Source organism: Leucopleurus acutus (genome assembly GCF_964270905.1).
Source record: "Leucopleurus acutus genome assembly, chromosome: 9".
NCBI classification, from domain to species: domain Eukaryota; kingdom Metazoa; phylum Chordata; class Mammalia; order Artiodactyla; family Delphinidae; genus Leucopleurus; species Leucopleurus acutus.
In genome coordinates this window covers 87,318,982-87,339,234 of record NC_139144.1, presented here as the reverse complement: position 1 = coordinate 87,339,234, position 20,253 = coordinate 87,318,982, and the positions used below count along the sequence as shown (strand labels likewise).

Here is a 20,253-nt window from a genome sequence, read left to right as displayed (position 1 = left end):
AGGGCAACATCTAAGGAATTCTGGTGCTTTTAAGGAATCATCAATTATGTATTTTTAAAACATTCCTTAAACTCCCTGTTTCTTTAATTATTCCAGGTTCCTCTTTGTCTCTCCTTCTGTCTGTGTCTCTCTCATGCTTTCTTGGTCTTGCACACATGCACACACATACCCCTTAGTTTGTCACCTACCTATCTCACAAACGTATATGTCTCCTTTCTTTTTCAGTGAAATACGCGGTATACTTGGAAAAGCACTTTGTAAAATGAAGCTGTATGATTTGTATTTATATTTTGTCTCACTTTTTCCTCAAAATTCCTTTCCTTTGCTTCTCATAAATGAACACTAGATACTGTATTCAGTACCATTTATATAAGCTTATTTTTCCTCTTGGAAACAGTAAGTTATGATGATGTTGACTGAAAACTTACTGTTAATGTAAGAAGCCTTAGAATTTACATCCAGCTCAAGGCCATGCAGAAATGCAGATTCACTCAGTAAGCGCTCACTGACAGCCTGCTTTGTGCCAGACTTCACCTCCTCTTAGCTTTGGAAAGCTTCAGAGTGGGGCAGTTTATGTTTGGGAATGACCAGTTAAAATAGCAAGACAGGTAGGCAAGAATCTAACTTTCAGAAATTTAAATGGGGTGGGGGGGCGGAAGCATGTATCAAAACAGATCACAGTCTTATCTTATTGGAGCTCCAGAATCAATAAGTATATTTGAAAGATGTACTCTGTCAACCTTAACAGAATTTTTGCTGGCACTCCTCTTTTTGAATCTCTGTTCTGAATCGTTTATTCTTTCTTTTTAGTAAGGAGGAAGAAAAAGTTCTCCTTAAGAATTCACTAGAAATTAACATTAATCTCAGCATTTAGTGTTCTTCAGAATATGATGATAAAGACTGATCTGAAAGGGCAGTGCTTAGTTTGATCAGCCATGGAAAAGGAGGACAGGCCATGGTCCTGGCCAGCGAATCTTCGCCATGGTGGAAAAATGGTGTTGCTTTAATTGTAATTCCTTCATTCCCTTCCTTGCCAAGCCCACTGGCTTCTGTTATAACATGTGGGGACTTCTCCCTTGGAGACTGACTCAGTCCAAGTTGCCATAATATTTAGGACCAGTTACAAAGACATTTCTTCCCCTAAAGCCATGCCAAATCTAAATCAAACTGTCTTCTCCTCCCTGGCCATTCAGATAGATCCAGTTCCTATTTGAAAAGCACAAGAAATACACAGGCCTCTTTTTGTTTCATTGCCTGTTCGAACAGATAAATAAACAAGGCACATCATGCCTAGTGCTGCTTTGAGCTTGGTCACTTCCTTCGAAAATAGACTCTGATGCTGTGTTCATTTTAAGAATTGCAACTTAGATGCTCTAGAAAAAAGAAAGCGTATATTTTAAGTCTGTCTACAATAAACTGCCGCTATCAGTGCTGACGGGGGAGAGAAGGGTAACTCCACAATCACGGGCCTTCACCAGGTGAGGTGCTGGGCTTCTCCTGGAAGAAGAGCCTTGAGAGACCCAAGCCCGGGCAGGACAGGGAGATGTTCTCATCCTTAGCAGCCTTGGATCGTCCACCTGCTAAACAGGGAACACTAAACAAGTAATATCAATCAATCCATTTTGTTTTTAAGAAAGAAAGCCTAGCAAAAAAAGATCCCCGATAAGTAAATATGTTCTGACCTCTAAACCTAGTCATTTTTTTCCCTTGGCATTTGATCCATGTATTACATATGTGTTTTATTCATCCTTGTAAAAATAATTATATTCTATAACCCAACTTTATTAGTATACATTAATTTCTTCATATTTTTAGCAAGATTTACTCTCCTTCACTGCTTAGTTTGTTTTAAAGTATAACGTTCAGCACAGTTCATTTTTACAGGTTGTATTTCTGTCTTTTTAATTTGTTGATTATTTGATATATACAAAAGATTATGCATAACATACACGTAAGCTCTAAAGCACAGTGTTAAAAAATGTACTCCAGTGACCCACCACCTACTTTAAGAACTAGAACATTACAGATGCTTCTGGATCTCTCTGTGAACTTCCTTCCCACTATTCTCCACCTTCCTTGCAATTCTGAAATTTGTGTTTTTAATCCTCTCGATTTATTTTAAACAAACATATAAATCTTATCACACAAATGTGCGTTGCTAAAGGTATTTTGAGATACGTAAAAAATGGTGTCACACCATGTGTAGTTTTTTGTAGCTTATGTTTTTCCCCCATATTATGTTTATAAAAGTCACCCATGTTGTTGGGAGTATAGCTGCAGTTCCTCTGTATACATTGCTGCAGTGTTCCAGAGGTGTGACTGTATCACAGTTCACCCATTATCTTGTTGATGGGGAGAGGGGAGAAAAAGAAGGAGCTCTGTTTTAGTCATGTTGACTTTGAGATGCTTGTTGCAATTCCGGTGGAGATGTTGACTTGGCAAGTGGATAATCAAGTTTGTATTTCAGGGGAGAGGTCTCAGATGGAGATACCAGCATGCAGATGGCCTTTAAAGCATTATTTCTCCAGCCGTTTCTGGAATGCTATTGAACCTATGGATTGAGATTTTTATTTAAAAAAAAGTTTTCATCTTTCTTTTTGCTTCTGGTCTTTCCAGTCTGCCTGGTCACTTTGCTGAAGTGTGACTTGTAAAAGAATAAATGAGGAGAATATGAACCTCAAAGAAAACAGGGGAAAGTGTCTTGCAAACTCTAAAGGGGTGTAGAAGGTTAGGTATTTTATTATTACCTCTCTCATGGAGTTTCATTCATTCCAACTGGAACTCTCTATAAATCTGCTTTGGAAGCTGAAAAAATATATACTTAATAAATTATTACATTTGATTTTAATACCTTGTTAACTTTTAGCTAATAGCTAATGTTCACCTAGTGTTTACTTTACAAGAATTAATGCATCTAATCCTCACAAGAGCCTGTGACAGGTAGATGGTATTTATTCATACCTTACAGACGAGAAAACTAAAGCTTGAAAATGGTAGACTCAGGATTCGAATCCACAGAGTTGGCTCCTAAAAGCTGTGCTCTTACCTAATATGTGGGACTGCCCCTCATTTCAAGGACAGGTTTCAACCAGTTCCTTCAGCTTCAAGCTTTCAAAAATTTTATGGTCACATTTCAGCATGGCCACCTTGAGCCAGCTGCAAAACAGCACTCAAGGCCCTGGGCCCTGGCAAAGGGCCTCGTCTGCACTGACTTAGTTGCGCCACTGGACCAGCCTCAGACCTCACAGGACACTGCCCACATGCCAAGTGTCCACTCTGTGCCCGTTTCAAATGATGCACTTGATTTAAGTTCCCTGCCTGAAGCCACCCAGTGAATCAGTAGTGGGCCAGGGACTGTGATCCGGGTCTCCTGCCTTTCAGGCACTGCATTTGTTTTCTGTTAATAAACCGTATTTCTCCAGGGGATCTGGCAGAAATTTGAAAGTGCTTAATTTTACTGCACTAAATACTGAGAATCCTTTTTAAAGCATAGAAACCAAGCCCCAGGCAGGGAAAACGTAATTTGCTCTCAGGGCCTTTGACAAGCTCACCTTGGCACTGGGATTAGATCATAGATCGCTGGCCTTGATTCCATCTCCCAGTGGAGCTGGCTGAAGGGGTCAGGACCTCTGCTGTGGCCACAAGGCGGCAGCTGGACCTGGAAATACTCTTGCAAATGAAGCTGGAACGCATGACGTCCTACCCACAGAATCAGCATGTCACGGCTGCTTGCCATCGGGGGTGTGATGGGGAAGGTTACATTCCTGGGACATTGGTGATACAGGTCAGGACCCGGGTGAATTAGCCCAGCAGTCAGAGCTAACACCTTTCTTGCCTTTCTTGCTCTGTGATGGGTGCCGTGCAGTTAACTCCCTACGGTTGTGAACGTGCCATGTTTTCTAAACCCTAGTCAGTCAAGAAGAAATTATAGGCATCCAGAAGGGAGAACAAAATCTGAATCATAAAGTACTTGAGTGCAGAGGGTACAGGGAGTGATTTTTTTTATTTTGTCATCAGAAGAATGCTAGATGTATTGTAGACCCTCAACCGATAACACTTATGATAAATTGATAGAGAAAAACTGAGAGAAAGGATTGAACAAGATGAAAGCTGACTTGCCAAGGCTGGTCTGGTTGTGTTCACATGGGAGCTGGGTTTGAATGTAGTTTTCGCAGGAGACCCACAGCGTTAAGGTGCACAAGGGCATGCGTTATTTCTTTTAATTCTCGTAATTCCCACGGCGGCCACAGATGATGGGAGTCGAGGTTCGTCTCTTCCCTGAAAGAAGGGCTTTAGGCATTCGTGGCAAAAACGGACCTGATTAGGTCTGCGCTTGGCTCAGCAGGTTAACTTTCCTGTCGGTAACTGTTCCTAGACAAGATGCTTCAAAACTATGATGATCGGTTTGGGCTTGTCTGTGTTCACACTTTCTCTGTGGTGCAGATGATTTTGTTGCCACTTCCTGCGGCCCTGCCGGTTCAGAGCCTGCGCAGTGAGCAGCCTGGCGGCCAGATGAGGCAGCAGATGCGGCCTTTAAGACCTGGGGCTGCATCCTGACTCTGTCAGTCACAGGCTGTGTAAACTCAGGCGAGCCCTCCACAGTCCTGTGTTGATGACCGTGCCCGTCACACCCTCACAGGACGTGCTGCGTGGGGAAAGGACTCCTTGGATTGCTCCCCCTGGAGCCAGGTGACGGGAGGGGTCTCGAGCATCCTCTTAGTGACACTACCTGCCTTCCTAGCTGTCAGGTCTGATGTTGTCCTCTGCCCCCAGTGACCCTGCTTATTATTGGTAAATGATTTCTTCATTGAGAGGAATCCTTTACCAGAAGCTACATTTCTATGTAGGTGGTAAAAATGAGAAGAGTTGCTTGAGAGCTAGTTCTGCCTTCACATGGATATATCCAAAGTTAAAATCGGGCTTTGTGTTTCCAAGAGATGTTGAATGAATAAAAAGGGCAGAAGTACTGGACCTTGGTCACAGTTCTTAAACTGTTCACTTAAGAAACATAGCTCTGTATTTACAAACAGATAAGCTGAGAAGTCAGTGAGCAGAGCTACCTGCTGTAGTGGCTGTTGTACAGATAAAACATGAAAGATCTAGGAGCTAATTATTCCTTATTTTTGTGCCTCCGTGTCACATACATAATAATTTTAATTTCATGCCAAAAGAAGTACTCCTTGTCTTTGCTAAAACCAGTGTAGCTGCTGTTGCAACTCTTGTCTTCCTTTCCTTCCCTCCCTCCCTTCTTCCTCTTACTACTTCTTTCTTCTTCCCTCCCCACCCCTTCCCCACCCTCCACCCTCCTTCCATCCATCCCACGGTGTTTATATAAGGAAAACACAGACACTAATCCTGCCTTCATGGAATTTACAGACTAGTGGAAGAAACAGGCAGTGTACAGATGCACAAAGGCAACTGCAGGTTATGATGTGCTATGAAGAAAAGAAGCATGTACAGTAAGAGTCTCAATAAAACCTTGTGTTTGCCTCTCCGTGTACATATTAGAAATTAAGGAGAGTGACGGAGCTGTTCTGTTGTCACCTATTGGAGGGTAGATTTATAAGCATAAAGACTGGTTTTAGAGACTTCCCTGGTGGTCCAGTGGTTAAGACTCCGTGCTTCCACTGCAGGGGCACAGGTTCCATCCCCAGTTGGGGAAGATCCCACATGCCACGAGGCATGGCCAAAAAAAAGGGGGGGGGGACTGGTTTTATAAAGCTACCTACTACGGAATCACTGTTGGAGATTAGTATTATGAGTTTGTTTCCATATAGGTAAAGAATAGATAGATAGATAGATAGATAGATAGATAGATAGATAGATAGATAGATAGATAGATAGAAAGTTAGTTTTTCCTAACAAGCACAAAAGACAATTTGTGAAAACCGATGTCTCATGTGTGCATTATAGGGTTGGCTGATGACTGTTGGTTGAGTTGTAATAACCTGGAGGAGAAGCTTTTATTTTATTTTATTTTATTTGTTACAAATAAGTTTAGAACAAGGCTGTACATATTCTCTGCCGCTTTCAGAGGAATTTGGAAAGGGAGAGCTCATTTCTGTGGTATTTATGATAGCTGTCTGTTCCTAAAGATGATTTCATGGAAAATTCCCATCAGTGTCCTTAGACTGAAATCAGGGATCGGGTCTGCTGTTCATGTAAGACTCAGTGGGCAAGAGAGCGTGGAAGGAAAGCCACCGCCCCGCTGAGGGTGGCCACCCTGGCCAGCAGGTCGGCCAGCTCAGGCTTAACTTCTGAACGTGGATACCTCTGCACATGTGCTGGGAGCTGAACGTGGATATCTCTGCACATGTGCTGGGAGCTGCTGGGGTCAGTGCACTTCGTACTTCCTGTCACCTGAAGAGAGGGCTCTGGAGCTCGGGTCCTTCCCAAGTCTCACCACTAAAGCGAGCAAAGACAGTGCTTTCAGTTCAGGTAACATGTCCAGGGTTTAAATTCTCACAATCCATCTTTGAGTCCCCTCGGGACAGACCTTGTCTCTTCTTCTTTGGCCCTTCTGACTAAAAGCAGCCAGGATTTTTAAACCGACTAACCTTTAAAGATTTCCGAACAGAGGAGAAAATTAGAGCAGAAACCTATTAAAGCTGAAGGTTATCTTTAAAATTACCTTTTCTCATTAGGAGTAGAACACTAGATCATTGAAAGTTTGTTCATGTTTGTGACTGATTGTATATTTAAATAATTTAAAAATCAGTACCTCATTTTAATGTTGAGTTCACTTCATGTCCATATCACCACCATCATTTCCATGAGGTTCTAGGTCTTTTGTAAACAAGTTAAACACAGTACTTTCTTTATGACATGAATTAAATCTAGATCCCAATGATATTTGGCACCTTCTAAATACCCAGATGGGCACAGCGTTTGCCTTGAAGTGAAGACGTGCATGGGGTTTTAATCACATCATGTTTTATTTTTTCTCCTTTAAATATCGCCTTTTCAATAGTTGCTTCTTAATGAATGACTGGTTGTTTACTGTGGTTTAGAACCAAGAATTTGAACATTAAAAAATTCTAATCAAAATACAGATGGAAAAAATTTTCCCTTTCAGTCTCTCATCTTTTATATTAGAATAAAAATAATTTGTCTTCCTTTTGGAAACTTAATAGTTTAAGAAATCCCATCATTCTCTTCTTGAAAACTTAAGTTTAATAAATCAGTTCTGAGGAAATTTAATTACAGTTCTTAAACTATAAAAAGCTCTTATAAAATAAAAACAAGGGTAAGGCTAGAATAAGTTTCACCTCTTGAGCATAACCGTCATTTGAAAGAAAATGCAGTTAACAAATAATTTTTGCTGTATCTTCTCCATTGTTTAATCACTGAAGATACTTGGATTTTTTTTTAAACAGCAGAAACAAGGCATGGAATTTGTTCTCTACCCAGGTAAAGATCATTTGAGTCCAAAGACCAGATTGCAAAACAGGCCTCAGATACTTACAGAGGTTGAGAGATGTTCAAGACAACCTGAAGGCGAGAAGGGGTGTGTTCTGTTGTAGGAGGTCTTAAAGGAGAATTTTATATCAGAATTATACCCTCTTTTATCTTTGAAAGTGAGTATATCTTCATGGCAGATTATTCTCTTGAAACAAGACGATCCGATGACCCACAGGGAAGTTATGCTTTGGGAGTGCTCATCAAATTAAGAAAAGAGGGACTTCCCTGGTGGTCCAGTGGTTAAGATTCCATGCTCCCAGTGCAGAGGGCCCGGGTTCGATCCCTGGTCAGGGAACTAGATCCCACATGCTGCAACTAAGAGCATGCATGCGCATGCTGCCAACTAAGACCTGGTGCAGCCAAATAAATAAATATTAAAAAAAAAATCAAGAAAAGAAAGAGCTTATAAAGGGGGCCAAGTAGCTCAGAGGCGTTGTTCCTTCTGCTGAACTTCTAAATACGAGCACAGACGTCATAAGAGCAGGTGTTTCCATTGCCCTCTGTGTGTTGTGCTGCTACAACACACACACCTCAAAGACGTCCCATCAGCTCCTGGTTTTCGAGCTTCGGCTGTCCCAAAGGACCCCGAGCACTGTGGGTTTTAGGCTAGGGTTGGGGTTTGGTGAAAGTTGTTATTGCTTCAAAGGCAGAGGGCTGAACTTGGGTAAACATGTGGCAACCGAAAGCTGTTCTCTGTTCCATGAAAGCAGTGGCATGATGCTTTCAGATCCTGCCTGCAGACTGCCCGGTATGTCTACAGTTAGCATTGCATTTATAATGGAAATAAGTGATCCGACACTCACGTAGCTAAATATAATTTATAATTTTGAGGTAAGGTTGAAACATGAAAGATCATGCTTTTCAAACTGCTGTGATGACTTAGACAGACAACTCATTTTAGATAATGGTGAATTAAGCCTGCCTGCCAGCCATCTGAACATTTTTCACCCATTTGTTCAAACACCTGCAGTTGGGTGCTAAACGTGCATGTTTAATTGCTTGAACTTAAATTATAAAATCCCTAAAGGATGTTTTTATATAGAAGAAAATAAGTCTCTTGCAAAAACTGTCTGCCTGCTCTCCTGAGCTCCTTGCCTCTCTCAGGACGTTTGTGGCAGTCCCTCTTAGAAGAGGTCCGCTTTGAAATACAGGAAGTTCAGCTCTTCGGGGAAAATGCAGAGGTCTGAACCGTGAACAACATCACTCCAGGCATTCCCTGGGGAGTCCACTTGGTCAGAAACAAGCTTCATGCAAGAGCTGAAGTTCATCCAGGTTTCTTGAAGGTGATGATTAACATGGTCAAAGGTCTGTTTTATCAGCCCAGAGCCCGCCTCTGTTTTTAAGCTCCAGCCATTCACCTCTGCTCTTGCTGACTCTCTGCAGCCACAGAAGATACCAGAACGGGATGAAAATGGCCCTGCAACAGAGCAGGGCACTCTTGGCTTGAGCCTTTTTATTTGTCCCTCCAGCGGTTCCTAGCTGTTGTGACGTCAAGGCTGCCATTTAAAGCAGAGAAAAAGGAAACCGTGGCCTCTCTTCGCATCAGTAGCCTGGACAAGCCGTTGTTTCTCAGGCATCCACAACGCTCTCTGTCTGGCAGAGCTGTGCATTCCATGCCTGGGTGACCTGGTTAAATGGAGGAAACCAAATGCTCTCCGTTGAATGCTCTCCAAAGCAAGCATTCCACCCTGAGCTTCTGAAGCCCAGGCTTCACTGCGCCCGAGGACTGTAAATGGAGCTGCAGCATTGCTCTGCATTATCTGCTTGCTTATGCAGCTTCTGTGTAGTCTTAAAAGAGAGCATATCGTTCACAATGGCCTTCATTAACGTACACTGCAACAGCGGCATTATGTGCTGCCTTTGGCCTTTGGGGTCAGTGCTACAAAACCCTTTTTGGAAAACCAGTGCTGTGTTAAAAATCTTCCGGAATCACAGTCAGAAGTTCAAAACCGCTGAACTGCCACTGGTTCTTCCTATCCCACTTCTGCTCACCCTGTTCCCCAATTTCAGATTTCTGAATTCTAGAAAGCTCTTGTATTTACTTACATATTCACTTCTCACGGTGCATTTTTGTGCTTGTATAGCCTCTGCATGTATATGAAAAAGAATCTCTACTATAAGGTGTAGATCGCAGGCTCTGGATTTTTCCTTATGAAGAGTAACACCTCTTGCTTTTCAGAGAGAAGGAGCTATTTCAAAGTATCACAAAACCGCTCTCTGTTTAGTAACAAGCCAAGATCCCTACAGCAGACAACAATCTTGCAAGGCCAAAAGCTCACTAATAACGTTCTGATCGCTTACTTACATGCCTCAGAATTCACCGACTTAAGACTCAGTCTCCCTAGGGCGTGCCTTCTTGGGTTTCTCTGGCATCAGAGACAAATTATTTTATTAGATTCTTGGAGGCGGACATGACAGTTACGAGAAAAAGCACAGCAATCACATTTTGTATTCCAGCGTTGTCTTGGTTAAGTCAATAATACGCTTTTGAGGTTTTATGTTACAAATCCCATTAAATCTTTCTCAAAACAACCCTTCTCTGAACGCTTGATTGAAGGATATTTGCAGAAACCAAAACCATTTAATTTTATACAGAGGTGTATATACACGTGTCAGGCGGGATCTTGATACACGTTGAGGCCTTTATAACTTGAATTATCATAAGACAAAATTCTTCCAGTTTATAAACTCTTGTCTTCTGGGGAAAAAACTAGAGATCTTCAGGTAACTAGATAAAGATAGAATAGGTGGAGTGGATCTTGTAAAGTTAGAATTTACACAGTTTACTAGACTGCGGTCTAGTTTTGCCTAGACAATCAGACTTGCCCAGAGGCTAGCCTGATGCCATATGAATGCCGTATCTATGCCACCATAGATACAGTGGTGGGACCGGGGCATGGAGCTGATGAGCAGGTCTTCTTTATGGGTGCTTTGGGCTGGGTAAGCCTGAGAATCTTGAAATGAGAGGAAACCTAGGGCATTACTTCCCATTTGTGGGCTGGAGAATTAGTTCTCTTATTGTTCACTACTATCTGCATATCAGTAATTCTTTTATTCTTCCTTTTTCTGTTATTCCCATTTCAAGAGGTCCTTGTTATCTGAAGATAACCGCTCCGAGAAAACTGTTACTTTTAGACAATTGACTTAAAACTGAATCAGATATTTTAAACAAACAGTAAAATTTTAAAAAAGATTTTATTGGGATTAAGTCTTGAAAAGTTTAAAAAAAGTTGAATCTCAGTTTGTTTTACATTATATAACAGAAATTTGGACTATGATGAAACAATAGGCTATTTTTTAGACCAAAGATTGTTCACTTCTGTGACAGAATCATAAAGAGGGTGATTTTTGTTAGAAGCATTTAATTTCCCCAAGGACCTCGCTTAATCTTTTGACACACAAGCCATTCTCTTGAAGAGCCTACCTCTCGTGTAATCATATCTGTTGACTTTTGCTTCCTCAGTTGTTAACTGTTCAAACTCCCTTTGATCCTTATTTGTCAGTGACTGTGTGTGACTCACGCAGTTCCCCAGCATCACTTTTATCAGCTATGTGTAAAACTGCAGTTTCTGTTACAAGTGAACTACACTGTATTTGCATTTTTATTCTGTAGTACTGAGCAGCCAAGAAAGTGAGCAGGAATAGATACTGATGTTAACACTAAGTGATCACTTTGTCATTGTTGTTTATATTCTGATGATCGGTGCTTCCTTTTGCATCCTGGTAACTACAGGGACTCAGAGAATGATCATTCAAGTAGTTACATGGTACATTTAAAGCACTCAGTATGGCTTAGTGGGCTTCATAATCAACCACATGTAGATTTGTATGCCATTCCTGGCACTTAATAGATTTTATAACCTTGGGTGAGTTATTCGCAGAACCTCAGATCCTTGGTGTGTAATGTAGAGTCATAAAACCAACCTTGTGGAGTGGTCATGGGGATTAGAGCCCACATATACAAAATTCCTGGGTCATGCATAGTGCATGTAGCTCAGGAAATGATCCCTGTTAGGGTCACTGTTGCAGTTGTGTGGTGCCGTACGTTTTATGAGACTTTCACGTTCAGTTCAGGCTGAAGAACTTAAACTTTAGCCAAGTCACTGAACATTTTTAAGGTGTGCATTTACCTGAGGAAACTAAGTTTCAGAAGGTCATATTTGGTGACTGGGTGTGTCCCAGATTAGATCATATCATTTGATAACCATTTTCTTCATGCTGTAGATGAGAACACCACGTTCCAAGGAAACCACATAACTTTCTCAGGACCACATGGTCTGCATCTGGCGGAGGCCAACCCAGAGCCCAATCTTCCTGCTCTTTACTGTGTTCTTCTGCCGCGCAGTTGCTCGTTGGCAAGTGAACAATTAAAAAGGCTGTCATAGTTGTCCAGGAACAAAGTGATAAAGGTCCGACATATTTTTTTGAATCGGGAATGGGCGGGAGAGGACAAAGGCAGCAGTCACTGGAAACAAGCGCTGATTAGACTTGGCGACCGATGGGCTCAGCTCTGCTCCCTGAAGAAGGGTTAGGGTCCAAGTTCTCAAGCGTGGTCCTGTGGCCGTACAATTAATTAAGCTAAGACAAATAGACGTTGTTGGTTTTGTTGTTTCCTGATGAGTTTGAAAGGACCACCCTGTCCAGATGGAAGTATGTAGGATTGAAGGTAGGAGAAGACGCCTGTGTGAAGAAATAACTTTGAGATTCTAACGCCAAAGAAGGACCGTTGAAACCATCGTGCCGTAGAGAAGTATACACACCTCTGCGTGCGTGCGCGCGCATGCGTGTGTTAAACTGGATTTTCTGACATATTCCCCATTCAGGACTAAGCCACATTCTAACTTACGGCTCAGTTATAATTACAGACTGTTATACCTTCATCAGAAAGAAGAGCTATTCTCATAGATTCTTCTGTGTCTGTGTGTTTGTTTTGTTGGATGCATCCTGCTGTGGCATGGAGAGACAGACTTTGCTGGGCCCTGTTTTGTAAACAAATCTGCTCACACACACTCTCTTCTATCATTGTGTGTGTACACGGGCTCTGCTTTTCCCACCAGACACACGGAAGCCTAGGAATTCAGAAGCTTGTTTTCTTTTAGAAATATGCAGCCATCAAAGAAAAATGTGGGCATGCATTTAAAATGTGCGCATCTACCCAGTGTGAGTTTTTGACTCTTCACGATTCTAACTCTGGGCCATGAACTCCTCAAGAACATTGCAGCCCGAGGCACATACAGTACCCCTGGGAGGCATCCTGAAGCCACCTTAAAACTATTGATTGAGCTCAGCAAATAGAGAAAGCTTTCTACCCTCCAAGATCATTCTGTGGGATTAGTCAGCCAAGATGATAAAGTATAATACTAGTTTTTCCAAGAAGAGGTGATTCGTCCCTTTCTTAGATTGGACTATGAACTTAGCATAATATATATTTATACAGTCACTTCCTACCTGTAGTTTTTTGCATGTTTTATTTAATATTCCAGCCAAGTTCAAGTTTTTATGACAGGAAGTATGTGAATGGTTATGACAGGAGTAAATAACGTTTGATTTTATGATTACAGGAAGTAACTTTTCATGCCAAATAAATCTTTGGGGGGAAAAGTGCCGGCTTATAAATGTAACGTACATAAATTTCCCAGAATCTTTGCTCTCTGAAGGGGAAATAAAAGCAGAATGTGGTCTTACTTCTTTCTCTTCTTAACTTTTCTTGTCAACAGATGTCTTTGTTTTAGGATGAGGTATTTTCGGGTATTTCGTTGTGACCCAATATGACACGGAACCATTAAAAAAACTCTGCGTGAATATAATAAGGCCAAACGTTATAGAATAAATAGCATGAAAAGTTTGAATACCCTAAGTAGGAAATTACTTTTTCCTTCAAGAGTAAATGACCAAATTATCAATCACCATCGAAGCCAAGGAGGCCCCAGCTTCCAATTCCTCTGGTTTCCACGTTCCGTAAGCACATGGGAAAGAGAGTTTGTTTAACATCAGGTCTGCATATGAGCAAGTTTACAAAGAAAAGAAAGAATTGGATAGAACTTCAGTTATGTTCATCATAGGAGAACTTTGATAGAGGCTTTGTGTTTCTCTGACTTAAAAAAAGAAGAAGAAAAAATAGGACGTAAAGATTGATTTCCCTCATCTTTCTCTTTTCTTCTTAAAGCCTGAGGGGCGTGTAGTGAGAAGAAAATGTCTGACACATTTCTGAGGACTGATGTTACACATGCACGCGTCACATGAGTGAATGAATGCCTGACAGATCAAAATAATACTCAAGAAGTGCTTCCCGGTTCCGGGCGGCTGTGAGGCAATGGTGCAGCACCTTGTGATGGAGGGGCAAACCTTGCCTCTGTGCCGGGGATCCTCACTCCACCATTCTGATCGAAGGGATCTCTAGATCCCTTCTGCCTCAAAAACTCAGTGTCACAAATTTTGCAAAGAGGTAGTTTGCAAATTATATGAAGCTGTTCTCAGAGAACAAACTGATGTGTTAGAGTTAGCGGTACTTAGTTGTCATTAGTTTTCTTTCAGTTCTGCGGAGAATATATTTGCATGTGACATGAGTAAAAATCTGCCTCGAGTAGTAGTTTTCAGGGCGGCTTTACTTAACACGCATCACAGCCTGGCGTGGCGGGCGGGCGTGCTGATGGAAGGCTCTGAGCAGAGTGATCAAGGTGAGGCTCCCTGGCTTTGAACCCTGGCTCCACCACCTGCCGACTGTGTGACTGTGGTCAAACCCGTAAAGCCCCTGAGGCTGTGTCCTTATCTGTAGGATGGGAATAATCCGAAGAACTGAGCTTGTAGGGTTGCTGTGAGGATCGAATGAGTAGATCCGTGTAGGTGCCTAAACCGGCCCTTGTAGTCAGGTTGCTGTCACCATGGACACACTGGCTGAAAGAGGCTGGGTGATCTGGACCAGAGCAGAGCATCACCGGGGGAAGAGGCGGAACCCCACGCGAGGCCTCCTGACTTCCCGCGTTGGGTCTGGTGCCCTTCCTGTGTGAGGCCACACCCCAACGTTTCTATAAAAGGGCCGCTAAAGAGTGCACTCCTTTCCGTTGTTTAAAAGGAAACTTTGAGTAAACGTTAACTGTGAAGAACCTTTGTGACAGGGTTTTGTTTTGTTTGCGGGGGATGGGGGGACAATGGGCCCAGAGGTCTGGAGAGCAAACACTGATTCTGTGAACTTGGGCTTGCAGGATATCCACAGCGTAGCAAATTAGAGCAGGACCTGGATAGCCCCTGTAGCTTAATCACATTCTGAATACCCACCCTTAGAAATAGTCCCCTCAGCCTCCCCCACTTACAGGAGTTCCTAGAGGGCGACAGCTTCTCAGCAGTGGCCACGTGGGTTGGGTTCATATTCTCCATACTGTCCCCGCATGTATTTTTATGATCTTTATTCTGTTTTGTTCTACTTTTCCTTTCTCTTTTTGAAACCTCTGCATTGGCCACCCAGGACTTAAGAGGAACTTTCATAAGGCACAGTCTGAAACAGGAACAAACTGCACAGAAGCTTTGAGAACTTGGAGCATGTGTATGAACGTGACACAGTGGGAGGGGAAATTAGATATTCTAACATTTGAGTAAGTGTCTGGCCTCTAATCATTCACCAAGCTCAGTATCAATAGGAGTTTGTTTTTTTTTGTTTTTTTTTTTTTTTGCGGTACGCGGGCCTCTCACTGTTGTGGCCTCTCCCGTTGCGGAGCACAGGCTCCGGACGCGCAGGCTCAGCGGCCATGGCTCACGGGCGCAGCCGCTCCGCGGCATGTGGGATCTTCCCGGACCGGGGCACGAACCCGTGTCCCCTGCATCGGCAGGCGGACTCTCGACCACTGCGCCACCAGGGAAGCCCTCAATAGGAGTTTTTTAAGCTGTAGATATTTAAAATTGCACTCCCTCTAGGGTTCCTGTTCTTTAGACATCATACAGAGAGGTCCTCTTTACATTGAGCAAGTTCATGATGAGGTCTTGGGAGTGAGGCCAGAGGGATGACTGTTGTGTAGTGTTGTTGGTTTGAATCAAATCCTTAAGGACATCTCTTGGTGCTGTTTTTTACTCATCCTCAATTTGAAGGTTGTATTCACACCATGCATATGGTTTCCATACTCTTCTTTTTAAAGTATCAGTTTTGGTAAAATTGTGAAAACATTTCACATTCGTGAAAATTTCCTTCCAGAGTATAAAACACAGACGGTTTTATTAAAATTTTTCACATGTATTCTTTATGTTTATCTTGAATGTTCAAAAATGAGCAATACAGGAGCTGGGGTAGAAGGTATCACCACGTTAGAAATTGAGGGCTGAGCGGTGCCGTGTAACAAATAACGTGAACACGTTGGATCTGTTTGTTTTTATTCTTCAGTCCCATTAAGTGGAAGCTCGTGTTTTTCTCTTTCTGCCTGCACGAACTCCTCTGCTCCCGTACCCCACCATTCCCACCCAAGACAGAAGCACATAAACAGCCTGAAAATAAAGGACAGGTTTTTTTTTTTAAGCTCCTCATTTAGCAAAGTGTCTACAAGTCTCTTCAGAAAATGAGCTGTGTCACACTGCTGCTCCTTAAGATGGGATAAAAGCAATTTTTCTTAGTTTGCCCAGTTATCAAGAAATTCTACTCTTCTCTAAGTGATCAGGTTTGGTTAAAGCCAAGAGAAATACAAAAGGCCACATCTTAGCCCTTCGTGGTCGGTTTTCAAGGGGCGCTTTGGTGCGAAAATCACGTGGTCACTGTTAATGTGAGGGGGTGTTAGAAATAGGTGTTTTTCTGCCCCCATCACAGACAAATCTGAAAATGTTCCCTCTTCTCCCAAACCCCGGGGATGGCACTCAGAGGCTGTGTCTTCAGTGTCTCAGCACCCAGTGGGGAAGATGATTTCCATATTTGAAATGTAGGGACAAACGAAAATAGCTCTTTTTCCTTGAAGGGTTAATGTTCTAAACAGCTTCAGATTGGTTCACTTGAATCTTAAAATTACTTTTCTGGTCACGCGCACTGAAGGTCTAAGCATTTGTGAAATGTCTTTTTTTTTTTTCTTTCTCCTGATGCTGTTCTCTCTTGGCTGTCTTAATTACACAGGGGTTGAAAAACCAAATTAAAATTAGGCGTGGCTGGTAAACAGTGATCACGTTGCATGCTTTTAGCTTTGAATGCTTGTTGGAGTTACTTCTCCTCCCTGTATTGCTTTCCTCCCCACTTTTTTTTTTCCAAAGGAAATATCATAAGCTCTTTTAGAAGTACTCACAGGAAGTGAGTATCCGTATGCTGGTTACTCGCCAGCAACTGAGCGCTGACAGGTTGACAGTGCTGCTGCCCTCCTCCCAGATTTATTTGAACCTTTCTGCCAGAGTCCGGGAATATTCAGCGTGTACAGACCAAAGGGTTTTTGTGTACTGAGGGAGTTAGAAGAGGAAACTGGTCATGGCGCGTCATCTCGGTGGATGGTGATTCAGGGAGCTGTGACGGGGGGTCAGCGAGGCACGTGGCTGCCGCCGTTTCTGAGGTTTCTGCTCACTTCTCAGAGGGCGGGCTGTCTTCTAAAAATTAGTGCTCCCTCCGCCGCCAACGACGATTCTTTTGCAATGAATCACTTCCAGAAATGAATAGCCACAGTTTTTTGGAATGAAGGTTGTGAAATCCCTCGTTCATAATGGCAGGTTTTCAGTTGGTGGTTTTATCAGAGAGAATTTCTCAAGATCAAAACGAAACTTCCTCTTTAAAAGGAAAGAAAGTACTCTCAATACAGAAAGCAAAAGTATTTCCAGTCTCCTCCTGACGCACTGTCACAGAAGATCTCTGTACTTGTATTTAGAGATACACATCCATATACTTGCCTGAACGTGTGAGTCCTTGGAATTACGGATTCGTTGCCGGTAGCTGGTGATCTCCTACGCAGAAGGTCGCTAACTACAAGAAATGTTACGTGCGGTGAGTAGGTGGTAGATTCTGAAGATTATTGCTAACCCCATGCTCGTCCTCTTGAGTCATGGATTCAGAGGACTGCTAGCAAGCTCTTAAATACTTCTGCTTTGTATGATTTAATGGATGGAGCTGCTGGACTCATGGAAGCCTGTGAAAGGTTTTTCAGAGCATGGGTTAATTGCATAATCATTGAATCTTTTGAATATATTAGTCCTTTGGAGGGAGAAAAGATGTTTTACAGAAGGAAGCAGTTTGTGGGGGGCTTTTAGAGATGCAGTTACTTCTCTTCTGTGTTTTAAGTATCACTCCATCTTCTTGTGTGAAAGAAAGAAATGACTACACGGTTTCAACAGAGAAAAAGTTACGCCAACTCTTTTTAAGTGAAGAAATTTCATCCACGTGTTACTCCTAACTGGATTTTTGTCCTCCTGACTATTCACAAGGGGAAACTACCCCATGAAAAAGACTGACCTTCTGGCAGTATCTGCGATGTGTCTCACCCAGAACCCGGTGGGCTTTCCATGGATTATTGGCAGCACTTTTATCGAGGGGGCAAAGAGAGGGAATCCAGTTACTGGAAACAGTGAGTGCAGCTTCAGAAATTGTTCTCTCTCCTGAGCGGAGAAGTTGTTTGACCTACTGACTCATTTCATAGGAATTGGGGAAAACAACCTAGTGTGGTTTTCATTGTTAGTCCTGGAGGATTCCAAAGTCTGTGTGTCTGCAAATAAGATGAGCTGGAGAAAGGTAGTGTTGCCCCTTGCTGTTTCTACTTGCTTGTTCTCCTGATGGAATTCAATCCCTTGCTTCCAGGACAAGTCTAGCCTGTGCTTGGAGATCCTTTGTGTGGCTGTTCAGTGGTGAGTACGGATGACAGCAGTTTCTGATTTTTACTAGTGTTTGCTTCTCAATTTCTGAAGGGCATTTAATCCAAGTAAACGCTTTAAAGAGCATTTTTTCCTGGCACGTTTATGCTACGTTTTATGTTGACCTGTAGAAAATACACTAGGTGCAGTGATAGTTAGAAAAGATAGCATAACCCGTAGACAGCAATGAAAGTTAAGATTTAAGATATATTTTGACAGAATAGATTTTTGCAACTTAATGACATGAAGGCAGTTTCGATTTTGACATAATTAAGTGATTTTTTGGGTAATGTTATTTAAAACACAAGTATGGAAGGTAGCAGTATATTCTAGCAAAAATAATATAATTACTAATAGTTCATGAAAGGCATATATTTTTGGCTACTAACAGAATATTTATGTGCAGAGAAACTTTTGATTCTTGATGTTTTGGTTTTAAAGTAAGTTTTATTGAATCAGCTAAAGGTATCAAAAGAGGACAAAGTAAGTATACTGTACTTGGATAAAGGCAGAAGCTGAGGGTGTTTGAAGTGATTGGTATTTAAAGTGTTAGATTACGGCCTCTGCATAATTTCATATACGATGGGTCCACCAAATCACACCCTCAAGTTCTGTTCTTCACTAATGCAACAGATGCTTAGTGCATAATTATTACAGAGTTGCGCATTCTCTTTGGAGATGGATGAGGAGAGAGTTGATTCGGTCATGCTGGCGCTGTTTATCCAATTTACTGCTTTATGTCTGAGTGCCTTAGGGTGGGGCTCTCACCCTTTCCAGGGTGTTGGACCCCTTTGAGGTTGTGATGGACGCCACGACTCCTCTTCCCACACTCATACGCAGACACTTGCCCGCATTTTCGGCGCTTCTGCAGCCACAGTGGGGCTCATCCGCGGGCCCCGCTTAAGGGCCCCGCCAAGAGCAAGACCTCACCATGACTCTGCCATTCCCTAGCTTCCCAGCAAACACTAGAATTTAAAAGAGGAGCCATCCAAGTCGGAAAGAAGTCATTCTCTGTGGTTGCTGGGGGGGGATGAATATAAGGTAGTTTAGCTGAGTACACAAAAAAACGCCGTTAAAAAGAAAATGTAGCCCTTATAGGCCGTCAACTAAATTTAAGTCAGTACTGTAATGCTGTTGTGGAAAAAAATAGACATGATTCTTGAGTGTATTAAAAGGAGTATGACATAAAAGGGTAAGAAAATAAGACTTGCATTAGTCAGACTCATTATTATGTCCAATCTGAGTCACATTTGAAAAAAGATTTTGGGTAATTGTGAAGAGCTCCGATATACAAGCAACAGAAAGTTATATACCCTTCTAGCAAAAGAGAAAGTAACCAGAGGTTTTAGTCCCCAAAAGGCTAAAGGATTTCTTGCTAAAGGTTCTTAAGTAGTAACAGTCTGACTTATCTTTGTAACACACTGCCTGCTTTCAGCAAATTGCAGTCCTTTAAATGGCTGTCCTGTGTAGGGACACTTGTAACACTTCTGTGATAGCTTTGGCAAGAGCAAATAAATTCAAATAAAACCAAAGAGATGTCGTCAAGACATAAAGTATATAATAAATACACTTCTTTGTTGATTAATAGATAAGAAAATCTCGATTGCCAAGATGATAAAGTAAACGGGTGGCTGAGAGAAGTTATGAAATCTCTGGGATCTCTTTCAAGATGAGAATAGGGAATTCTGTTTTAGACGGTGGAAACATTTATTAATTCCTTCTACAAGCTCTGAGGGCCTCCTTTGCTAGATGCTCATGATCTGATAGAGGAGGCAAAGGTACAAAAACAGATTCGCAGTGTATGATTAGTGCTCTGGCGGCGAGAAAACAGCACATGCCGCAGGACCTCATAACACTCAGCCACCATCCGTGAGTCTTCCCAGCGGAGGCGGTGTCTGAATTCACCCGTAAGGGACAGCCTTCAAGGAGTTAGCTGGACCAGGAAGGCAGACGTGGTGGTGAGGGCTTCAGGCAGGAGGAACAGTGTAGGCACAGGCTCAG

At 42.3% G+C, this 20,253-nt stretch overlaps 1 long non-coding RNA gene across 3 annotated transcripts in view; it reads left to right on the top strand.

Annotated features, from left to right (window-relative positions):
• LOC309966089 overlaps positions 1-20,253 on the top strand; it is a 198,599-nt gene that overhangs the window by 151,572 nt on the left and 26,774 nt on the right. Inside the window, exon 11 of one of the 3 annotated variants that reach the window (XR_014326431.1) lies at positions 13,628-18,246. The exons of the other annotated variants lie outside the window; for them this stretch is intronic. This is a non-coding gene — a long non-coding RNA (uncharacterized lncRNA). The remainder of the gene's footprint in view (positions 1-13,627; positions 18,247-20,253) is intronic. 3 annotated transcript variants of the gene reach the window in all.